A 25,042-nucleotide genomic window follows, 5' to 3' on the forward strand; every position below is an offset into this window, starting at 1 on the left:
TCCTTCACAAAGTTCTTCATACCGGTTACAAGACAATATCAACAATAACAACAATATCAGCAATATCATTACCGGTGCAATTGATATCAATGACAACATAACATATCATTAATGCAATCTTCATACAAATGCCAACAATCTCCCCCTTTCGCATTAATGGCAATACAAATATCAATACCATTGCTTCTTGTTGTGATTGTTAATAGGAATCTTGGTTTGCATTAACAAGTATTCACATACTCTCTCTATCTTCAGCCTATCATTGGTTTTCCTTCCCATAATCACATAATTCTTCTCCCCCTTTGACAACAATGCCAAATTGAAAGTAAAACATGTAATGTCAAATTTTTACTATGAATCAACAACATACTACAACTTGATGCTCCGCCTATGGAATACATCCACTTCTACACCAATCCTTGTAAAATTCTACAAGTGATTCAGGGACTGATGCAATCAACATCATGCTCAACTAACCTCATGAAGGGATACAACCCCTAGTTGAATTCTAATATACTCAAATGTAGTCTTAGGTAGAGCTTTGGTAAAAATATATGGACGCTATTCCTTGGTAGAAACATGCTCTAAGATAACATCTTTACTTTGAACTTTTTCCCCCAAGAAATGATACTTCATTTCAATGTGCTTGGTTCGTGCGTACAAAACAAAATTCTTGGAAATACTTATGGCACTTGTATTATCACATAAACTCTTTATAGGTTCTGAAATCTTCATCTTAAAACCTTCCAAAATATGCCTCATCCAGATAGCCTGTGTGCAATTCATATAAGCTGCAACATACTCAGCTTCAATAGTAGATTGTGAAGTACAACTCTTCTTTCTACTACTCCATGAAACAAGTTTTCCTCTAAGAAAAAATGCTCCACCAGTTGTTCTTTTCTAGTCATCAACATTTCTTTCCCAATCAACATCTGTGTATGCCTTTAAATCAAAGTTTCCTCCATATGGACACCATAATCCATAGTCAATGGTACCTTTCAAGTATCTAAAGATTCTCTTGGTTGCTATCAGGTGTGTTTCCTTAGGATTCTTGTGGAATCTGGAAACTATGCCAACTGTAGAGCTATGTTTGGTCTGCTGTGAACAACATAGTGTAATTTTCCAATCATTGACCTATATTCCTTCTCATCAATAGACTTAGATTCATCTTCCTTATACAACTTGCAACCTATAACCATTGGTGTCCCAATTGGTTTATAGTCACTCATGCCAAATGTCTTGAAAACCTCTTTTACATACTTAGACTATGTAATGAAAATACGATTCTTCATTTGCTGTATTTGTAAGCCTATAAAAAAATTTATTTCCCATACTAAAGACATTTCAAACTCATTTTTCATTTCGTCAACAAAACTGTTGCACATGACATCATTACCTCCAAATATGATATCATCAACAAATACTTCACTGACCAGTATTTCATGTCCTTCAAAATTGAGATATATGTTACTATCATCATTGGTTCTTAGAAAGACTATCTTCATTAGATGTGTATGAATCCTTTCATACCATGCTCTAGGTGCCTATTTTAATCCATACAAAGCCATATGAAATCTGCATACCATGTCTTTCTCATCAGTCAAAGAATAATGATCTAGCTTCTCTATGTATATAAATTCTAATATCCCATTCAAAAATGCAGACTAAGCATTGTTAGGTTCTGGGGACAACTGAGAGGGGGGGGGTGAATCAGTTGTCTAAAACTTTAAACCAAAAACAACTTAATCAATTACTGCTTTAATACCGGTGAGACAGTGTGTTATATCGGTGGACAGATTTAATAGAAAAATGCAATACTAGTAAAGATTAATGCATGAAACCAAAAGATAAAATCATCCACAACACATGACACCAATATTTGTATGTGGAAACCCTGTAAGGGGAAAAACCATGGTGGGAAACCTTACCCACAATCAGATGATACTATTGCAGATAGTAAGTGTACATAAATGGGGTCTGCACATGCAGAAAGGCCAAGCGCCTAGAGCTCACTACTCAAACACAAATGGGAGTCACACTGACTACAATTAGATGGTTAAATCCAATAAGAATGTACTGCTCAAAATAGCATCTTCATATGCTGGATTCAGTACTGGTGTAATGCTAATATGCCTTCACAAAAACCTAGCTTCACCTTCAAATGATGTCTTCATGTATAGCTCTGCTTAATCTTGCATATCCCTTCACAATATACCTTCTTCGCATTACACATTTGATCTTACAATTAAGACCTTACATTTATACCATAACCTAAGACCAATTTTAGTAGGTCGGCTCTACAAGATATTACAATAAAAACATTTTACAAACAATATAATATCTGATACAATAACCGATTGAACATGTCAGCTTAATGCATTTACAATATTAATTAATCATCTCCATAGTGTGCCATGCTGATCTAGAAAAGATAAACCTGCCAGTGTAACCCTAGATAACCCTAGACCTATTTGTCAGTAAAAGAAAATATGCAAATATGAATATACCAATGATCAATTCTCTAAGATAAGATGTCCACACAATGTCTTCGACATTACCAAGTGTCTTCCATGCCATTCCAAGTGTTGATGATCATTATATCCTATCAGTATACCATATACCAGTAACTATGCAATAGTTACTTGCTTGCCAGTGAATGTTTGCTGGATCTCCAAAATTCTTTTAGTAGGTGTTGACATCAATGACAAAACCATACCAAAATACCAAAAAACATTCATTTGATATACCTTGAACTTCTTAAGGGCTGCAAATGCAAGTAAAGTTTTGACACCTTCCAGCCTTGCCACTGGTGCAAAAGTTTCTCCATAATCTTCCCCTTCTTCTTGCGCATAACCCTTGCAAACTAATCTTCCCTTTTTGTGAACTACAACACCATCTTCATTCAGCTTGTTCATGTATACCCATTTAGTACCTATAACATTCTTATTTACCAGTCGGTGTACTAGGATCCAAGTGTTGTTCTTCTCAATTTGATCCGATTCCTCCTCCATAGCTTTAACCTAATGATCATCACCAAATTCTTCCTTAGCAGTTCTTTGTTCAATGGTGGAGATCATGCAAGAATTATCTCTGATTCTTCTTCTAGTTAGTACTCCAACATCCTTATCTCCAATAATCTACTTAGGATTGTGATTCAGTATCACATATCTAGGAATAACATGATCATTATCTTCAGGTTTAGCTTCTTCATTATCATCTTCCTCTTCTGAATTTATCTGTTTTAGTTCAACAAGTGCATCAAAATTTGCTTTGCTGGCTTCAGATTTCAGTTTCTGGTTCCAAAAACAAAATGCAAGGATCTTCATCCTTTTTCTTTGAATTGGTTCCTTTTGATACTCCAGGAAATTCATCCACTTGAACATCAACACTCTCAACAATTCTCTGTGTCTGGTTGTTAAAACATTTGTAGGCCTTACTCTTGGTGGAATAGATAAGAAATATACCTTCATCATTCTTAGCCTCAAATTTGATATTGTAATCACCTCTCTTAATAAAAAAATTTGCTTCCAAATATCTTAAAATAGCTAACATCAGGTGATCTTTGATACCAATATTCATAAGGAGTCTTTTCCTTACCTCTCTTTACCATAACCCAGTTCATTGTGTAGATTGTTGTGCTAACAACTTCTCTCCAAAAAGTTTTTTCTACACCTCCTTGTATCAACATTGTCCTAGTAGCTTCAACAATTGACCGGTTGTTCCTCTCTGTGATACCATTCTACTATGGTGTCCTTGGTGCAGAAAGCTATCATTTGATACCATTCCCATCACAATACCTAGTGAATTCCTCAGAAGTGAATTCACTGCCTTGATTTGTCCTCAGACATTTTATCTTCTTACCACTCTCTTTCTTAGCTAAGGCCCTAAAATCCTTGAACTTACCAAAATATTCAGTCTTATCTTTCAAGAATCTCACCCACATCATCCTTGGGTAATCATTAGTGAGAATCATAAAATATCTATCACCTTGAATACTTTTCACTCTTATTGGTCCACAAAGATCTGTATGAACCTTATCTAACAAGTTCTCCACTAAAAAGTATTTGCTTTTGAAAGTTGAAGAAGTCATCTTTCCTAACTGACATTCTTTGCAAAGAGCATTAACTGGTTTGTCTAAATGAGGCAAACCTCTCACTGTCTTGGACTTACTCACTTTAACAATGTTACCAAAGTTTATATGAAAAAATATCCTATGCTAAAGCCAACTATCATCAATTTTTGCAATAAAGCAGTTGCTAACTTTAGAATTAAGATGAAAGAGTACCTTTAGTTTGCTTCCTAATTGCAATCAATTCACCTTTGTTGTCAAATATTTTGCACATACCATTCTTAAACTCTAGTGGGTATCCTTTGTCATTAAGTTGTGGCACACTCAAAAGATTGTTCTTTAGACCTTCAACCTAGTAGACATCATTTGCACTGCTCTTCCCATTAAGAGAAATAACTCCTTTACCTTTAACAATGCAGGGTGAGTCATTGCCAAATCTAACAACGCCGCTATCAAATTACTTCAAGGAAATAAATTTTCTCCGATCACTAGCCATATCATGTAAACAACCACTATCAATGATCCAATCATCAGAGTTATCCATCCTGGATACTAATGCCTTCTGGTCTAATATCTCTTCCTTAATAGCTACAAAAACAATATCTTCACTATAATCATCATTAGATTCTTCATTAGTGATACCACTATCAGTTGGAATTTTCATCAAGATTGCATTAATGATATGTTATGTTGTCATTGATGTCAATTGAACCAGTAATGATATTGTTGATATTGTTGTTATTGTTAATATTATCTTATAACTGGTAGGAAGAACTTTTTCAAGGATATTGTAAACCAGTATGTAAGTTTATGAGTTGAACTGATAATAGAATATAAGTTTAAACCCTTCTATGTAATGTAACCAGTAACCCTACTAGTTGTTTTTCTTAAACCCTAACCGATTAAGGCTGTTGAATTGGTTATGTTGGTTTATGATCTGATGTTGAGCGCTAATCATGGTGACACGTATGGTCATTATATGAAGACAAGTTCAAATGTTTTGGCACATTTGTTTGTTTGTCTAGGGAAATAGAAAAGTGTATTTCTTCTAATGCAAAGCATGTGATGAGTTACTGAGCTCGAGGAAGCAGTAATCAAGGAGCAGTTGAAGTTTTCTTGATTGATGTGTTGAGATTGCTATGAAATCCAATGATCATACTTATACTGACTTGTTTGTAATCTTGATGATAGAATTAAGTTTTTATTGTGCTACTAATCTAATTGATTTGTGTTTAAGGTCGATGAAGTTCTTTTATTTAGTGTTGGCAAGAATTGGCTCAAATTAGTTGAGTGTGTGGTTGCCAAACTAGAGAATGAGTCTGTAGTTTGAGTAAAGGCAGATAGAAGCTTAAATGGATCTGATCAAGCAAATGTAGTGGTATTCAGACATATCAAGAAACTCCTATTATTTTTTAACAATTATAACAGAATTGAAATCCCCTAATCGAGTAAGCTCTAACAAGCTTGGTTACTTATTAAATCCTCTATCAAGGTTACTCCTTACAGGGTATTTTCTTCTAACAAGGCATTTGTAGTCAATCCCTTAACCAGGTGATTCCTAACACGATCAGTTCTTAACAAGACTTTTGTAAAAGTTTTAACAAGCTTGACTCCTAACAAGATGAACTTTAGAAGAGTTCAAATATTATCTTGTGTCCCATCTCATCGTGGTTTTTACCTATTTGGGTTTTCCACGTATTAATACTTGTGTCATGTGGTGAATGTTTTTGTGGTTATGATCTTATTATTGATTTGATTAACTACTTAACTATTTATGATAAGGCATGATAACTAGAAGCATTGAGAGATGAAGTATGTTGACATATGATAAAGCTTTTGGATGTTTACAAGTTAATGTTGTTTAATGTTAAGTTGTTGTAATAGTCAACCGGTATTCTTATGAGTGTGGATCTTGAAAGTGGTATTTCATTGATAAGTTATAATTTAGTTTGAGTTTGGGAAGTTTGTATCAGTTTTTCTATTTACTGATTCACCCCCCCCTCAATAATCTACTGAATACTTATTCTTTCATCATACCATTAATTGGTATCAGAGCATCTCAAGACCTCTAAGGTGTAAACCTAACAACTAGAGGAAAATATTTATTAGATCATGAAGAAGAAGGAAGGTCTGAAGTTCAAAAGAGAAAACTATAGGATATGGAGCAACAGAATGAAGATTTACATCAAGAGTCTAGGTTGTCAGTATTGGGATCATGTAGATACTAAGTATATTGCACCTACTAGGACTCTGACTGATGATCAAAAGAAAGAACAATAAGAAAATCATCAAGCATTGGAGGCTATTATTAGTTCACTGTCTAATGCTGAATATGTAGATGTTCATGGTCTTGAAACTGCATATGAAGTATGGAAAAAACTTGAAGATATTTATAGTGGTGATGAACATGTTAACATTGTTGGTGTAAATAAATATTCATTATGGATATTATTACACTTACTTAAGTTAACTTAGGATAATACATTTTATAGTAGTTTGGATATGAGACACTTGGGTGTTTGTGTCACATTGGGATAGTGTGTGTAGGAGAAATTCCACCTCTTATGGTGTTGATCTTGTTATTACACTATCATATCCACTTATTGTGGAGTGATAATTCCACCTTCGGTGGGTGATCCACCTCATGTGGAATATTATATTATTTCTCCTACCTACCCACACCTATTTCCTACCTACCCTTGTTTCTCATTGAGCCACATGTCATGTTTGTGTGCTCATACATCCATATGGCCTTGCATATATAAGTAGGCCTCTATTCATTGTATTGGTTAATCCAGTTGATCATTTTTATATTGATGAGAATACAGTTTGTTCTTGTCATTCTATTGTCTCTTTTATGCTTTTCATTGTGCCCTTGATCTTGGCAAAATCCAACATGGTATCAGAGCTATTGGGGCTTCGTTGATCAATTTTTGGAGACATCGTGGAAGGCTTCTATTTTCGGATTTGGGGATCTTCATTTTTTGGACGCATCATACAGCTATTTGGACATCACCGTTGAATCCGGGAGGCCATTTCCATAAATTTCGACTATAAAGTCGACCTATTTTGGTGAGAAATTTTTTTTTCCCAAATTTGCTATATAGTACGGATTTTCAGATTTATTATTATTTTTCAGAAAAAAAAAAAAAAAATTTCTTCTTTTTTCTGAAAAATATTTTTCAAAATTTGGAAAAATCAAAAAAAAAATTCGGAAAAAATCAAAAATTTCAAAAAAAAAAAGAAGGGAAAAAAATTTTGTTTGGGGGTCCGTAGACCCCCCCGTGACTCCGTACCCTGCAGGTCTGCAGGCGCCGCCGTACTCTGCGTGTTGTACCTGCCGTCTGCAACATCGTACCTCCGAGCAGTGCAAACCGCCGCCGAATGCCGCGCCCACGCCACAGTTTCTCCCGGCTGCCTCGGTTTCTCCTCCCACCGCCGTGTTTCTCCTCCTACCGCTGTGAAGCACCTCCCGCCGCCGAAGTCCACCGCCGTGCCACCTGTTCCGGCCGCTCCACAGCTCTGGTACCTCCTCCACCGGCCTGAGACTTCCGGCGATGCCGAGACACGAACCCGACGGCCTCCGCCTCCAGCGCCACGTCAACCACAGGACCCGCCACCTGGCCCGAAAACAGTCTACCGTACAAAGCCACACGTACATTCTATACTGCCCAGTCACAAGCCTGCGTAAGCATCCATACAGTGCCACATCATTTGTACGGCCTGTACAGTCAGACACACAGTCAACTGTCCGTACAGTACGGACGCCCAGTCAGCAGGGAGGCGAAGTTTTTGTGACGATCATACGATCGTCAAATTTAACACAGTTTTTTGCTGACGTCAATGCCACATCAGCATTTTTAAAATTTTTTTTAACCCCTCTCCATTGAGCTTTTCAGTTTTGCAGTCCAACTTTGGAAGGCCATATCTTGCTCATTTTTGCTCCTTTTTTGGTGCAATTTTTTTGAAATGGGCTAAAATTTCGTGATCTTCGTAGTGGTGTGGTTATTTTCTGATTTTGATGCACAGGTTTTTCGGAATTTTTGGATTCTCTCAGCTGTACCTGTCCAATCCTCAATTCTGCAACTTCAAAGGCCTCGTTTGAGCTCATACGACCTCCTTTTAAGGTACCATTTTTTTGAAAGTGCTTATTTTTTTGTCTACTTTCAGAATCTATGATCAGATTTCAGAGATTTTGAGTGAAAATTGTACTTTCAGATATTGGTCTTATTTGGCCTATTAGGTACTTGTAAATTGCTTGGATCTTAGTTAGATCTCTTGCATTATCAGTTTGAGTCTCTTTTGGCCTTATTGAGGCAGTTGTAAAATTGTAAATTAGAAGTCCACTTTGCCATTTTTTTGCAAGTGGCCCATTGTATACGCACTACTTATAAAGTGCCAAAATCATCACATTTGGGGGGGGGTTCTTTGATTGAGTGAATTTGGGGGGGTGTCTTGTGTGATTGTGCCTCTCTTTGTGCTCTTTCCATTCTTGTTGCAATGAGTCCTAATAAGTTTCCACCATTAACTCCACATAATTATGCATCATGGAAAATTAAAGTATGGAGTAAACTAATGGAAAAGGGTCTCACACACTACATAGATGGAACAATAACAGCACCACCTGATCCTAAGGCTGATCCAAATGCTCAATTAGAATGGCTCACAAAGAATTTGCATGGCTCTTGGAACCTTACGCAAGTATGTATCAGATGACCTCATTTTCCACATTAAGAAGTGTAAAACAATTAAAGAGGCTTGGGATATGTTTCAGAAATTGTATGGACAAGTTGATGAAATCAGAGGCTATCAGATTGATAATGAGCTCACCAACTTAGATCCCAAGAATTTTGATACAATCCAAGATTATGTAACCAAAGCAAATGAGCTAAGAGCAAAGCTAAAGGATTGTGGAATTGACAAAAAGGATGCTCAATTGATATTCAACTTGTTGGACAAGCTTGCGCCAGAATATGCAGCATTTGTATCTAGCTTCCAAACTCATCGTTTGACAGTGGGGAGTTCTTATGTTATGCCTTCTTTTGATGCTTTCACAGAAATGTTGATATTGGAACAATCTAAGTTGTTGAACATGGGGTTTCTCAAGTCTTCAAAGTCCAAGGCTTTGGTAGAAAATCAAGGAAATCAAGGAAATCAAGGAAGTCAAGGCAAAAATTCCAATAAGAAGAAGAAGCAATCTAAGTCTCAACCACACCAGGAAAAGGGACAATCATCCTCTCCATCACAAGGCAATCTTCAAACCTCTTCCAAGAAGGGGACACCACCTAAGAAGGATAAACCAACTTGTGCATATTGCAAAAAGTATGGTCATGATGAGCATCGATGCCACGCAAAGCAAGTTGATGAGTTAACCAATCTTCTCAAGAAAAACAACATCAACTTGCCATCCGCCTACACAAAGAAGGATTCATCTTCTTCTTCTTCCTCACAGTCTAAGGGAAAAGGGCAAGCATTTGTGGCTACAATAGGTTCTTCACAACAATGGATACTTGACTCGGGTGCCTCATATCACATGGGTTCTACAAAGGAGCAGTTTACTTCATTGGAGCCATCTAAGGTACCTCACATTTACATAGGTGATGATACACAAGTAGAGGTTGAAGGGAAAGGTTCAGTTGACATGGATGATGGAACATTTGAGAATGTTCTCTATGTTCCTAACTTGTCTACCAACGTTCTCTCCATCTACCAAATCACTCACTATGGGAATGGGAAAAAGGTTGAGTTTACACCAGATTCAGTTGTGGTAAAGGAACTTGATGATGATGCCTTGGTAGCAGTGGGACAAGTCAATGACAACTCAAGGCTTTATTCATTCTCCCACTTTGTGCCAAGTTCACCTTCTAGGGCCTTGCTTACTCATTCAAATTCAGAAAGTAAGCTATGGCATGAGCGGTTTGGTCACCTCAACTACCGCTATCTTCAGCATCTCAGCACTAAAGACATGGTCACAGGTCTTCCTCGAACTAGCTTTTCAGAGGGTGTATGTTCAGGTTGTTCCATAGGCAAGCATCCCGAAGAGAAATTTGATAAAGAGAAAACTTGGAGAGCTTTGGAAGTTCTTCAACTTGTTCACAGTGATGTAGCAGGTCCATTTCTAGCACCTTCATTTAGTAAGGCCCGCTATGTTCTTACCTTCATTGATGACTACTCCCGCTTCACTTGGGTCTACTTTCTCATTCATAAGAGTGAAGTATTTGACAGATTTCAGGACTTCAAGACTCATGTGGAGAAGCAATCAGGGAAAGTGGTCAAGATTCTTCATACAGATAATGGCAGGGAATATGTAAACAAGAGACTTGAGGATTTTTGTACATTTGAGGGGATTGATCTTCAGCATTCTGTTGCATACACTCCATAGCAGAACGAGGTTGCAGAACGCAAGAATCGAACTCTCAAAGAAATGGCTAGCTGTATGATTCATGCACGTTCTCTTGATCCTGCCTTTTGGGCTGAGGCTATCAATTGTGCCACACACATCCAAAATCGGGTTCCTCACAAAGCTTTACAAGGTATTACTCCTTTTGAAGCTTGGGCTGGTAGGAAACCGATTGTGAGACATTTCAGAGTCTTTGGGTGTCCAGCATGGGCTCGCATACCTCCACAGAAATGCAAGGCATTGGAACCATAGAGTCGGCCTTGCATATTTGTTGGATATCCTAAGGGTATTAAGGCATACAGATTGATGGATCCAGAGACACATGAGGTATTCATTGAGAGGAGTGTTCACTTTGAGGAAAGCTCTCCTAGCTTAGCCTCTCTACCACCTCCACCTTCCTCCATCGTGGATAGTGATGTTAGTGATTCCGATGATGAGACTCCCTCAACTCCGACTCGCAGGGTTACACCTCCGCAGGGTCCACTTGCAGTTGAGGAGCCTCGTTCTCCACCTCCACCTAGACCTCGTTGGGCTCGATAGACACTTGAGTCCGTGGGTTCTCTTGTTGGGGATCCTTCGGATACACGGAGAACTTGATCACAACATCAGGATCTTCCACATGCATTCATTGCTACCGCTTCCGATCCACAGACATTTAGGGAAGCATCAGGGGTTCCTGAGTGGGACCAAGCTATGGAGGAAGAGTATAGTTCCTTGATGAGGAATAACACATGGGATCTAGTTCATCTCCCTAAGGGGAGAAAGATGGTTCGATGTAAGTGGATCTATCAGACCAAGATCGCAGCAGATGGCAGTGTGGATAAGTATAAGGCTCAGCTTGTTGCAAAAGGTTTCTCACAGGTTGCAGGTGTTGACTATACTGAAACCTTTGCACCCGTAGCTAAGATGAACTCCATTCGTTTGACACTTGCTATTGCTGCAGCTCATGGTTGGGCTGTACATCAGATGGATGTAAAGAGTGCCTTTCTTCATGGTGATCTTGATGAGGAGATTTATATGGAGTAGCCACAGGGTTTCATCCAGGATACTTCCTTGGTTTGCAGACTAAGGAAATGTCTCTATGGCCTTAAGCAGGCCCCCAGGGCTTGGTATGCCAAGATGGATTCCTTTCTTCTCTCTACTGGTTTCACCAGGTGTCATTCTGATCCGAATGTCTACATTTTGAGACAGGATGACTCTCACTTGATACTTGTGCTCTATGTTGATGACTTGATCATTATAGGGAGTACTTCATCCATCCTTAGCAGGGTCAAATCTGCTTTTCATGACAGATTTTCTATGACTGACTTGGGTCTTTTGCACTACTTTCTCAGGATAGAGATTTCACAGTCACCTTCCGGAATTACTCTATCACAGCCCAAGTATGCTCTTGATCTACTTGCATGCTTTCATATGGCTGATTGTAAGCCTGCCCCGACTCCCTTTCTTTCAGGAGTCAAGCTTGAGGCTCAGTGTTCTTCTCCACCAGTTGATGCCACTTTGTATCGTCAGCTTGTGGGTAGTCTCATCTACTTGACTCATACATGCCTTGATATTTCCTTTGCAGTTGGTATGGTTTCCCACTTCATGAAGGAACCACATGAGCTTCATTAGAAAGCCGCCAAACGCATTCTACATTACATCCAGGGTACACATCACTATGGGATTCACTATGCAGCAGGCACAGGACTTCGCTTGGTTGGTTACACAGACTCCGATTGGGCTGGCGATCTAGTTGATCGTAAGTCTACTTCTGGTTACAGTTTTCACCTTGGTTCGAGCCCCATTTGTTGGCAGAGCAAGAAGCAACATGCTATTGCTCTCTCTTCGACTAAGGCTGAGTATCGAGGCGTTGTTAATGCAGCGACTGAGACCATTTGGCTCCCGTAGATTCTCACAGAGTTTGGATTCACTACTCCACGGCCGACAGTCCTACATTATGACAATCAGAGTGCCATTGCCATCTCGAAGAACCCAGTCCAGCACCAGCGGACCAAACACATCGAGATTCATATGCACTATATCCGAGAGCTCATCCAGGAGCAGGTCATTGATTTGCAGTATTGTCCTACAGCAGAGCAGGTTGCTGACATATTCACCAAACCTTTCACCGAGAGTAAGTTCCAGCAGTTGCGAGCTCTCTTGGGGGTGCGGGTTGTGTCATTAGGGGGGGTCAGCTGACTTCTCCTTCCTCTCTTATGGGGGGGACCTTTTCCTCTTTGAGGTTTTGTCCTTCTTCTTTGAGATTCTTTTGTACATTCATCTCTCTTTTTGGGGGGAGTTTTTTCCCACTGGGTTTTCTCCCTTTCTCCGTTTATGAGAGATTGCATTGCATTGTTTTGCTTTCATTTGCATGTTGTACATGGGTACCTATCATGGCCTTGTAGCTGGGACCCATCTTGCATTGTTGGCTTGAGTCCTCATTCTGCTAAGTTGCACTTAAGGGGGGGTGTTGGTGTAAATAAATATTCATTATGGATATTATTACACTTACTTAAATTAACTTAGGATAATGCATTTTATAGTAGTTTGGATATGAGACACTTGGGTGTTTGTGTCACATTGGGATAGTGTGTGTAGGAGAAATTCCACCTCTTATGGTGTTGATCTTGTTATTACACTATCATATCCACTTATTGTGGAGTGATAATTCCACCTTCGGTGGGTGATCCACCTCATGTGGAATATTATATTATTTCTCCTACCTACCCACACATATTTCCTACCTACCCTTGTTTCTCATTGAGCCACATGTCATGTTTGTGTGCTCATACATCCATATGGCCTTGCCTATATAAGAAGGCCTCTATTCATTGTATTGGTTAATCCAGTTGATCATTTTTATATTGATGAGAATACAGTTTGTTCTTGTCATTCTATTGTCTCTTTTATGCTTTTCATTGTGCCCTTGATCTTGGCAAAATCCAACAAACATTTCTAAAGAGGAGAGTCTATGAGGAAAGTTTGATGACATGAGAATGTCTGAAGGTGAGAATATCCAATAGTATGGTCAAAGGATAAAAGAGATAGTCAGTGAAATTAAGAGTGCAGGAGGGAAAGTGGAAGATTCCATAGTGATCAGTAAGGTACGGAGAACCCTGCTACTAGTCTATGCTATTCGAGTTACATCTATTCAGGAGCTAAAATCCATTGACAAAACTAGGGTAACTCTTGACTCCATCATTGGCAAGCTTGCTTCTGTTGAATTAAACGGTTATGATAGTAGTGTACAAAAATATGTCTACATTTAGAGCTTTTGTTTCTAACCCATCTGTGAGAAAAAGTAGAGATACTAGTCATGGTTATGAATCCAAATCTAGCAGAGATGTTGATGATGAAGACAGTTCAGTGGAGCTTGAAGCATTGTTGGCAAAGAGGTTTCCTAGAGGCACTAGTAAATATAGAGGTAAATTACCTTTAAAATGTTTTGCATACAACAATATTGGCCATATAGCAACTAATTGTCCAAATGGTGAAAATGAACACAAGAGAGATAAATTCAAGAAGTATAAGGGTAAAGGCAAGAGAGATTGTCTTATTGCTATTGATAATGGTATCACTGATGAAGAATATGATGGTGATGCTGGTGAAGATATTGTGTTTGTAGCTATTAAGGGAGAGATATCAGACCAAAAGGCATTAGTATCCAAAATGGATAACTTTGATGATTGGATCATTGATAGTGGTTGTTCACATCACATGACTGGTGATCAGAGAAAATTTCTTTCCTTGAAAGAATTTGATGGTAGTGTTGTCAGATTTGGCAATGACTCACCCTGTATGGTTAAAGGTAAAGGAGTTATTTCTCTTAACGGGAAGAGTAGTGTAGATGATGTCTACTTGGTTGAAGGACTAAAGAACAATATTTTGAGTGTGGCACAACTCAATGACAAAGGATACCCACTGGAGTTAAAAAATGGTATGTGCAAAATCTTTGACAAAAAAGGTGAATTGATTGCAACTGGGAAACAAACTAAAGGTAATCTGTTTCATCTTAATTTGAAAGTTAGCAACTATGTTATTGAAAAAATAGATGATAGCTGGCTTTGGCATAAGAGATTTTGTCATATAAACTTTGATAACATTGTTAAAGTGAGCACGTCCAAAACAGTGAGAGGTTTGCCTCACTTAGGCAAATCAATTAATGCTCTTTGCAAAGAATATCAGGTAGGAAAGATGACTTCTTCAACTCTCAAAATAAAATCCTTTTCATCAAAGATCTTGTTAGATTTGGTTCATACAGATCTTTGTGGACCAATAATGTCATGCCCAAACTTTTGGGCAAAAACGGAACAACAATTTTTTTTTAAAACAACATAAATACATTAAATAATCTACATTTAAAATGTAATAGATAATTTTTATCTTAACTAAGGGTTAACTCTGGGTTAAATAGAATAGTTTACTAAGTTGATTTAATTCAACTCTGTCATTATAGCGTTAATCTAGAGTAGACTAATTATTCCCAAAAAGGGTCATCACTACTTAATTAATTAATTGATTAAACTAAATTAGTTAATAACCCCTAATTAAAATTTCTCCAAGAATTGTTCAAGAGACATTAATTATCTCAATGGTATTAATATACTCAAGACTTGGATAAAAATAATGGTCACTCATATTAAAAATGATTAATTGAACGTACGCGATTACACTTTTAAATATAACTAATAAAGTTAACCAAATCAATTATAATATTTGCCAATTAAATTCATTTTATATTAAAGTCAAATTTAAATCCCCTATGACATTTAAATTTCAACTATTAATATTCAGCAAACAATGACCTCATAGGCTAAAATTAAACATCCATATTTAATTAAATATGAAAAATAACTATATAAAATTCTCATTAATAAACCTTGTTAATAAAATTTAATCAATTATGAGAATAATAATTTTTATATAAAAATTAATCCCCAAAAAGTCTATATTAAGAACCAATTTTACCCTAGTCAATATTAGGGGTTAATTAATCCTACATATTGACTATAGATAAATGGGGGGTAATTCTTTTCAAATTTTGAAAATAATTTCCCCCTCATTTCATTTTATTTAACATTTTATTACAAACCCTATCTAGGGTTGATTATTTCTTATATCATAAACAATTTCATTTTTTTCTCATTACCAACCCTAACCTGAAAATGGGTTAGGGTTTCTTGTTTAACTCCTTTTTTTTTCTTTCTTATTATCAAGCAACCCTTACCCACCAATAAGAACAAAAAGCATTCAAGGTGACAAATATTTTATGATTCTCACTGATGATTGCTCAAGGATGATGTGGGTCACATTTTTGAAAGATAAGACTAAAGCTTTTGGTAAGTTCATGATATTTAGGGCCTTAGCTAAGAAAGAGAGTAGTAAGAAGATAAAATGTCTGAGGACAGATCAAGGTGGTGAATTTACTTTTGAAGAATTCACTAGGTATTGTGAAGAGAATGGTATCAAATGACAACTTTCTACACCAAGGACACCATAGCAGAATGGTATCATAGAGAGAGGAATAACTAATCAGTTATTGAAGCTTCTAGGACAATGTTGATATAAGGAGGTGTAGTGAAAACCTTTTGGAGAGAAGCTATCAGCACAACTGTCTACACAATGAACCGGGTTCTGGTAAAGAGAGGTAAGAAAAAGACTCCTTATGAATTTTGGTATGGAAGATCACCTGATGTTAGCTATTTTAAGATATTTGGAAGCAAATGTTTTATTAAGAGAGGTGATTACATTAGAAAATTTGAGGCTAAGAGTGATGAAGGTATATTTCCTAGCTATTCCACCAAGAGTAAGGCCCACAAATGTTTTAACAACAGGAGTCAGAGAATTGTTGAGAGTGTTGATGTTCGAGTGGATGAATTTCCTAAAGTCTCAGAAGGAACCAGTTCAAAGAAAAAGGATGAAGCTCCTTGCATTTTGTTTTTAGAACCATAAAATTTGAAATCTGAAACCAGCAAAGAAAATTTTGATGCACTTGTCCAATCGGTACAAATAAATTCAGAAGAAGATGATGACAATGAAGAAGTTAAACTTGAAGATAATTATCATGTTTTTCCTAGATTAATGAGACTGAATCACAATCCTGAATAGATTATTGGAGATAAGGATGCAGGAGTACAAGCCAGAAGAAGAATAAGAGAGAATTCTTGTATGATCTCCACCATTGAACCAAGAACTACTAAGAAGGCATTTGGTGATGATCATTGGGTTAAAGCTATGGAGGAGGAATTAGATCAAATTGAGAAGAACAATTCTTGGACCCTAGTACCCCGACTGATAAATAAGAATGTTATAGGTCCTAAATGGGTATACACAAACAAGTTGAGTGAAGATGGTGTTGTAGTTTGCAACAAGGCAAGATTAGTCTGCAAGGGTTATGCATAAGAAGAATGAGAAGATTATGGTGAAACTTTTGCACTAGTAGCAAGACTGGAAGGTGTCAAAACTTTACTTGCATTTGTAGCCCATAAGAAGTTTAAGGTATCTCAAATGGATGCTAAGTCTACATTTTTGAATGGGATATTGGAAGAAGAGGTATACATAGAGAAACCAGATGGTTATGCTTTGACTGATGAGAAAGACATGGTATGAAGATTGCATAAGGCTTTATATGGATTAAAGAAGGCACCTAAAGCATGGTATGAAAGGCTTCATACACATCTAATGAAGATAGGATTTCTAAGAACTAGTGATGATAGTAACATATATCTGAACTTTGAAGGAGATAAAATACTGGTCAGTGAAGTATTTGTTGATGATATTATATTTGGAGGTAATGAAGTATTCCATACAGGGGGCATCAAGTTGTAGTATGTTGTTGATAGACAGTGAAAATTTGACTTTACATGTTTTACTTTCAATTTGGCATTGTTGTAAAAGGGAGAGAAGAATTATGTGATTATGGGAAGGAAAACTAGCGACGGGCTTAAGACAGACATAGCATGTGAATACTTGGTAATGTAAACCATGATTCCTATTCACAATCACAACAAGAAAGCAATGGTGTTGATATTTGTATTGCCATCAATGCCAAAGGGGGATATTGTTGGCATTTGCATGAAGATTGCAATAATGATATGTTATATTGTCATTGATGTCAATTGAACTAGTAATGATATTGTTGATATTGTTGTTATTGTTAATATTGTCTTGTAACCGATAGGAAGAACTTTGTGAAGGATATTGTAAATCTGTATGTAAGTTTGTGAGTTGAACTGGTAACCAGAATATAAGGTTATACCCTTCTATGTAATGTAATCGGTAAACCCTACTAGTTATTTTTGTTAAACTCTAACTGATTAAGGTTGTTAAATTGGTTATATTGGTTTATGATCTGATGTTGAGCAATAATGATGGTGACATGTATGGTCATTGTATGAAGACAAGTTCAAATGTTTTGGTGCATTTGTTTGTCTATCTAGGGAATGAGAAACGTGTGCATCTAATGCAAAGCGTGTGATGAGTTACGAAGCTTGAGGAAGTGGTAATCAAGGAGCAGTTGAAGTTTTCTTGATTTATGTATTGAGATTTCTATGAAATCCAATGGTCATACTTATACCGATCTGTTTGTAATCTTGATGAGAGAATTAATTTTTTGTTGTGTATCGATCTAATTAATTTGTATTTAAGGTCAATGAAGTTATTTTGTTTAGCGTTGGCAAGAATTGGGTGAAATCAATTGAGTGTGTGGTTGTCGAACTGGAGAATTAGTCTACAGCTTGAGTAAAGGTAGATAGAAGCTTAAATGGATCTAATTAAGCAAATGTAGTGATATTTAAATAGATCAAGAAACTCCTATTGTTTTTTAATAATTACAACAAAATTGAAATCCCCTAACTGGGTAAGCTCTAACAAGATTGGTTACTTATTAAATCCTCTAGCAAGGTAGTCCATTAGATTGGATTCTCAAATCGTCTATCGAGGTTACTCCTTATAGGGTATTTTCTTCTAACAAGGCATTTGTAGTCAATCCCTTAACCGAGTGATTCCTAACAGGATCAGTTCTTAACAAGACTTTTGTAAAAGCTTTAACAGGCTTGGCTCATAACAAGGTGAACTTTAGAAGAGTTCAGATATTATCTTGTGAGTCCCATCTCATCGTGGTTTTTACCTATTTGGGTTTTCCACGTATAAATACTTGTGTCATGTGGTGAATGTTTTTGTGGTTATGATCTTATTGTTGGTTTGATTAACTACTTAACTATTTATGATAAGGCATGATAACTGGAAGCATTGAGAGATGAAGTATGTTGACATATGATAAAGCATTTGGATGTTTATAGGTTAATGTTGTTTAATGTTAAGTTGTTGTAACAGTCAACCGGTATTCTTATGAGTATGGGTCTTGAAAGTGGTATTTCATTGATAAGTTTACTTTGTATGATTCAGTTTGAGTTTGGGAACTTTGTATCAGTTTTTCTATTTATTGATTCACCACCCCCCCTCTTAGTAATCTACCGGATACTTATTATTTCAGCATACCATCACTATCAATAGCAATAAGACAATCTCTCTTGCCTGTACCCTTATACTTCTTGAATTTATCTCTCTTGTGTTCATTTTCACCATTAGGACAGTTAGTCACTATATGACCAATCTTGTTGCATGCAAAACATTTTAAACATAATTTACCTCTATATTTACTAGTGCCTCTAGGAAACTGCTTTGCCAATAATGCTTCAAGCTCCACTAAATTGTCTTCATCATTAGTATCTCTGTTGGATCTAGATTCATAACTATGACTAGTATCTCTACTTTTTCTCACAGATGGGTTAGAAACAAAATCTCTAAATGTAGACTTAGATTTTTGTATACTAACATCATAACCATTTAATTCAAAAGAAGTAAGCTTGCTAATGATGGATTCAAGAGTTACCTTTGTTTTGTTAATAGAATTCAGTTCCTAAATAAGTGCAACTCGAATAGCATAGACCGGTAGCAAGGTTCTCAGTACCTTACTGATCACTATGGCATCTTCTACTTTCCCTCCTACACTCTTAATTTTGCCGACTATATCTTTTATCCTTTGACCATACTGCTGGATATTCTCACCTTCATTCATCCTCATGTCATCAAACTTTCTTCTTAGACTCTCCTCTTTAGAAATCTTAACATGTTCATCACCACTATAAATCTCTTCGAGTTTTTTCCATACCTCATATATAGTTTAAAGACCATGAACATCTACATATTTAGCATCAGATAGGGAACTGATAATAGTTTCCAGTGCTTGATGATTTTCTTGTTGCTCTTTCTTCTAATCATCAACCAGATTCCCAATAGGTGTAATATATTTATTATCTACATGATCCCAATACTGACTTCCCAGAATCTTGATGTAAATATTCATTCTATCGATCCATATCCTATAGTTTTCTATGTTGAACTTTGGACCTCCTTCTTCATCATGATCTAACAGCTCTTTTCCTCAAGCTGTTAGGATTAGACCTTAGAGTACCTAAGATTCTCTAATACCAATTGATGGTATGATGAAAGAATAAGTATCTAGTAGATTATAGAGAGGGGGGGTGAATCAGTAAATAGAAAAACTGATACAAACTTTCCCAAACTCAATCTCAATCACACAAAGTAATCTTATCAATGAAATACCACTCTCAAGATCAATACTCATAAGAATATCGGTTGACTGTTACATCAACTTAATAGTAAACACCATTAAACTTGTAAACATCCAAATGCTTTATCATATGTCAACATAATTAATTTCTCAATGCTTCTAGTTCTCATGTCTTATAAAAAATAGTTAAGTATATAATCAAATCAACCATAAGATCATACCCACAAAACATTCACCACATGACTCAAGTATTTATACGTGGAAAACCCAAATAGGTAAAAACCATGGTGAGATGGGACTCACAAGATAATATCTAAACTCTTCTGAAGTTCAGCCTATTAGGAGCCAAGTCTGTTAAAGCTTTTGCAAAAGTCTTGTTAAGAACTGATCCTGTTAGGAATCACCTGGTTAAGGGATTGACTACAAATGCCTTGTTAGAAGCAAATACCTTATAAGGAGTAACCTTGATAGAGGATTTGAGAATCCAATCTAATGGACTACCTTGTTAGAGGATTTAATAAGTAACCAAGCTTGTTAGAGCTTACCCAATTAGGGGATTTTAATTCTGTTGTAATTGTTAGAAAACAATAGGAGTTTGCTTAATCTGTCTAAATAGCACTACACTTGCTTAATCTAATCCATTTGATGCTTCGATCTGCCTTTACTCAAACTACAAACTCATTATCTAGTTTGGCAACCACACACTCAACTGATTTCTACAAACTCTTGCCAACACTAAACAAAACAACTTCATTGCCCTTAAATACAAATCAATTAGGTCAGTAGCACAACAAAAGCCTAATCCTCTCATCAAGATTTCAAAAAAGTTAGTACAAGTATGAACATTGGATTTCATATCAATCTCTACACATTAATCAAGAAAACCTCAACCGCTCCTTGATTACTACTTCATTGAGCTCAGTAACTCATCACGCACTTTGCATTAGATGCAATACACTTTGCTCATTCCCTAGACAAACAATCACACCAAAATATTTGAACTTGTATTGATACACTAACCATACGTGTCACCATCGGATCCTAAACCAACACAACCAATTCAACAATGTTAATTAGTTAGGATTTAACAAAAACAACTTGGTAGGGTTTACCAATTACATTACATAGAAGGGTTTAACCTTTTACATTGGTTACCAGTTTAACTCACAAACTTACATACCGGTTTACAATATCCTTCACAACTTTCTTCCTACTGGTTACAAGAGAATATCAACAATATCAGCAATATCATTACCGGTTCAATTGACATCAATGACAACATAACATATCATTAATGCAATATTCATGTAAATGCCAACACTAGTAATCTAGGACAACTAATTCACGCACCCTCCCTCTCACTTGTCTTCCAGTTATTTGAACTGTCAAACAATCATCATCTAAATGTTCATAATAATATTGTGTATTTTTTAGAATTCCATCCTTGGTGATTTCATCAATTAATTCTGCATAAATCTTAGGAGGGATTATAGTTACATTATTGGTTTCAATAGAAAGGTCTATGTCTTCCTTCTTTCTTCTTCTGGTACTAGATGGTGCAGGATGTGTGGGAGATGTTTCCTTTGAAGCTCTTTTCTTTGGTGTAGGCCTCCTCTCTATAGGTTTTCTGGCTGATACCTTGATTGTGACCTTTCTTACCAATTGCTTCCTTGGCTCCTCCTTAGGCTCCTCACTTTTCTTTCTCAATACTTGCTTGAATGCATGAGGAGTGTCATCTTCAGTTTTATAATTTGATTGAATAAGGGTAATGAAGACTTCAGGCTCTTCCCTCTTCCTTCCTTTTGCTGGAACAACTTCCATTATAGCCTTAATGTCTTGTGAAACTTTTTCAACAAATTTACTAGCCTTACCTTTTTGTTTCTCCCTTTTCTTCTGATTGAATTCAATTTGAACCTCTTACTCCTTTTTTTTTGCAGTACCAAAAGACTTTTTAGCATCATTAACTGGAGCATTATTCAACATTTTAGCATAAGCATCCAGAATCATAGCATCAACCTCATACCCCATCTTGTCTATCCATATCTTCAATGCTTTGATAGGTTCCATTAAGGTTTCATCCTTTTTCACCATAAAGAAGATCTTAGTTGAGTATTTGTCAACAATGTGTTTGGGAATCCTCTCTCTACATTTCATTGCTTTCTAAAATTCCTTCAAATAACCCCAAATCTTATCATCTCGCAGGCTTCCAAAGATAGCAATGGATTGCTTCAATTGTTTGCCTACTAGGATGTCAAATGCCCATTGTCTCTTTCCAAAAATGAGAGTTTCATTAAGGAAAAATAGAATTAAGCTAACAATAAGATTCCCATATTGGAATACCCCCTTTTTCTCTCTTTTAATCTTTCCTAGGTTGATAATCAACTCATCTCTCATCCATTCATAGAGATCTATTTTCTTATTATCCCTCATTATTTTATGTGCTTCATATATGCAGGAGCTAGAAATGGAATTGAGATGGTTGGATTGAGTTACCTTGTACCCAATAATCATGCTACTAAATCTAATGTCTCTATCAGTGATGGTGTTGATCCTCATTGATCATCAGCCCAAAGTTGCATTGGTGAGTTTGTTTACATAATCATTTGAAACCTTTTCTCTGGACACTGACCAATCTATGGCAAACTAGTGATGGCCCTAATGGCCACCTTCAAGATATTATATGGTCTATCTAACCAAATGAACTCTCCATGTACCCTACTCAGTACATATCGAATGATCTCATCTTTGAATTCAAGGATATCAAGGATGTTAGTAAACCTAGATCTTCAATGTGCTTATATTCGGGCTTGATCTTAGCACACTCACCCATTAACTCATTCATGTGCATATTCATCATATCACTAGTACCCAGATCCTCAAAGTGGCAATAAATATATTCTTTGACATCTTCCACATAAAAAACTCCTTCTAAAACACACAAAAAATGCACCAACCGAATCATCTAAGGTGGCAATATGAGGGCATCACTTGAAAATTGGCCTAGGATGGTCCTTAACCTCGACAATAGTTGGATTTGCAACCAAAGTAGGTGCAGAGGATGATCCAACCTCCATGATGAAAGATGATTGCGATAAATACCTAAAAATGGCTGCCAGTGAATAATGCTAGAGAGCTCTTTCGAATGTCGGTGGAATCCCTGATGAAAGTTTTTGATCGCACTAAATCACCTTAGACTCGCTCGATATCGCTCTTAATCTCTCTGAATGCAAGGTGATAAAAAATGAAGTGGATTTACCCTTTAACCTTCATGAAACCCTAATTTGGCATTGATATAAATATCTTCTGGTGGAACAAATCGGATCTTAGTCTAACATCTCCATGCTAGATAAACTTCTCCAATGTCTGGAACTACCTTTCAGATCTCCTTCCCACGGCTTATGCAAGATTTTCATGAAATTTTCCTACCCCTAAGGCATTTGCCTCAATTACCGGATGAGCTTCATTCTAATATAGGAGCTATCTGCTCTATCGGTTGAGTAATTGAAGTAGTTCTATTTGCTAATTGATCATCTGACTCCATGACCCATCTCTTGGTATGATCTTGCCAGAATTCATTGATCTTTTCCTTCCATTTATCATTTCATCCATCATTTCTAACCGATGGAATTTTTCTTTTACAAAACTTGGCTATGTGACCAATATTATTGCATGCATAACATGTATCATTTTTCTTTTGAGTTGCTTTGCTATAACTAGGATAATTGCTTGACCTACACTTATTAGCCATATGTCCAAACTTTCCACTTGCATGACATTTTATATTCATTTTGTATTCTTTTGTCCTATGACCATACTTATTGTATTTGGAACATTGACCGAGAATAGAATTATAGTTCTGATTTACTTTATTTCTACATTGCCTAGCCATATGACCAAATTTATTACAAACAATGCATCTATCATTAAATTTGTAAACATTGAGATGTCATACCGATGTCCTCTAGTTCTAGTTGTTCTAATCATTCTACATACTAGATGTTTCATTGCAATACCAAAGCTTTGACCTTGTTCAAATCCAAGTCCTCTCAAGTCTCTGTTCTACTTTTCGCTTTACAATAGTTCATTAAGTTGTGCTGAACTAACCTTGAATTTTTCCTTGTACTCATTTGCAATAGTTAGATCATCTCTTAGGATTATTATCTGTCTTTCAAGTTCTTGTTCATTGTTTTGGAATTGCACTAATTTTTTTCTCAACAAATCTTTTTCATGAGCCAACCAAATGCATTCTTCAGATCTATCTTTTAGAGATCTCCCAAGGTTTTCTTCATTCATCTTCCTATATTCAATCTCCTTTGAAATCTTCATAGTTAGGGCTTGCATTTTATTTTTCATGACACCATTCTCTTAACTTAGCTTTTGACATTTTTCTCTAAGGGCATCTTTATCTTCATTATCCTAATTTTGTAGAAGTTCCTTCCTTCTGGCTTGAATAGATGAAAACCTCTCTTGTAGGATGAGAATAAATTCCTTTGTAGAATTCAATTCCTCTTGTAACTTCAAGTTCTTCATCCTTTCAGTATCATAGTCCTCAAGTTCTACCTCAAGTTGATCATACTCATTTCCATGGATTCCAATTTCAGGATCTCCCTCAAGTTGTTAAACTTATCCCAAGGCACCAAGCTTTGATACCAATTGTTGGAATCCAAGAACACTGAGAGGGGAGGGTGAATTAGTGTTCTATTGATATGTAAGATTTTAACCTTATTAAAATATGCATTCACCAACTGGTAAACCATTACACTTATAATTGAAAGAAGTAATGTAATCAATGAACCAATCACACAAATAAACACCATAACACAAAGAATTTATATGTAGAAAACCTTAATGAGGAAAAACCATGATGGGATTTGTGACCCACAATATCAATTCATTAGCCATATTAAGAGATATTACATAATATGGGGGCCAACACATGTAGGAAGACTTACCACCTATAGCACACTACTCAACATAATGAAGTCTCACTGACTAT

The sequence above is a fragment of the Cryptomeria japonica genome, chromosome 11 (genome assembly GCF_030272615.1).
Source record: "Cryptomeria japonica chromosome 11, Sugi_1.0, whole genome shotgun sequence".
Classification (NCBI taxonomy): domain Eukaryota; kingdom Viridiplantae; phylum Streptophyta; class Pinopsida; order Cupressales; family Cupressaceae; genus Cryptomeria; species Cryptomeria japonica.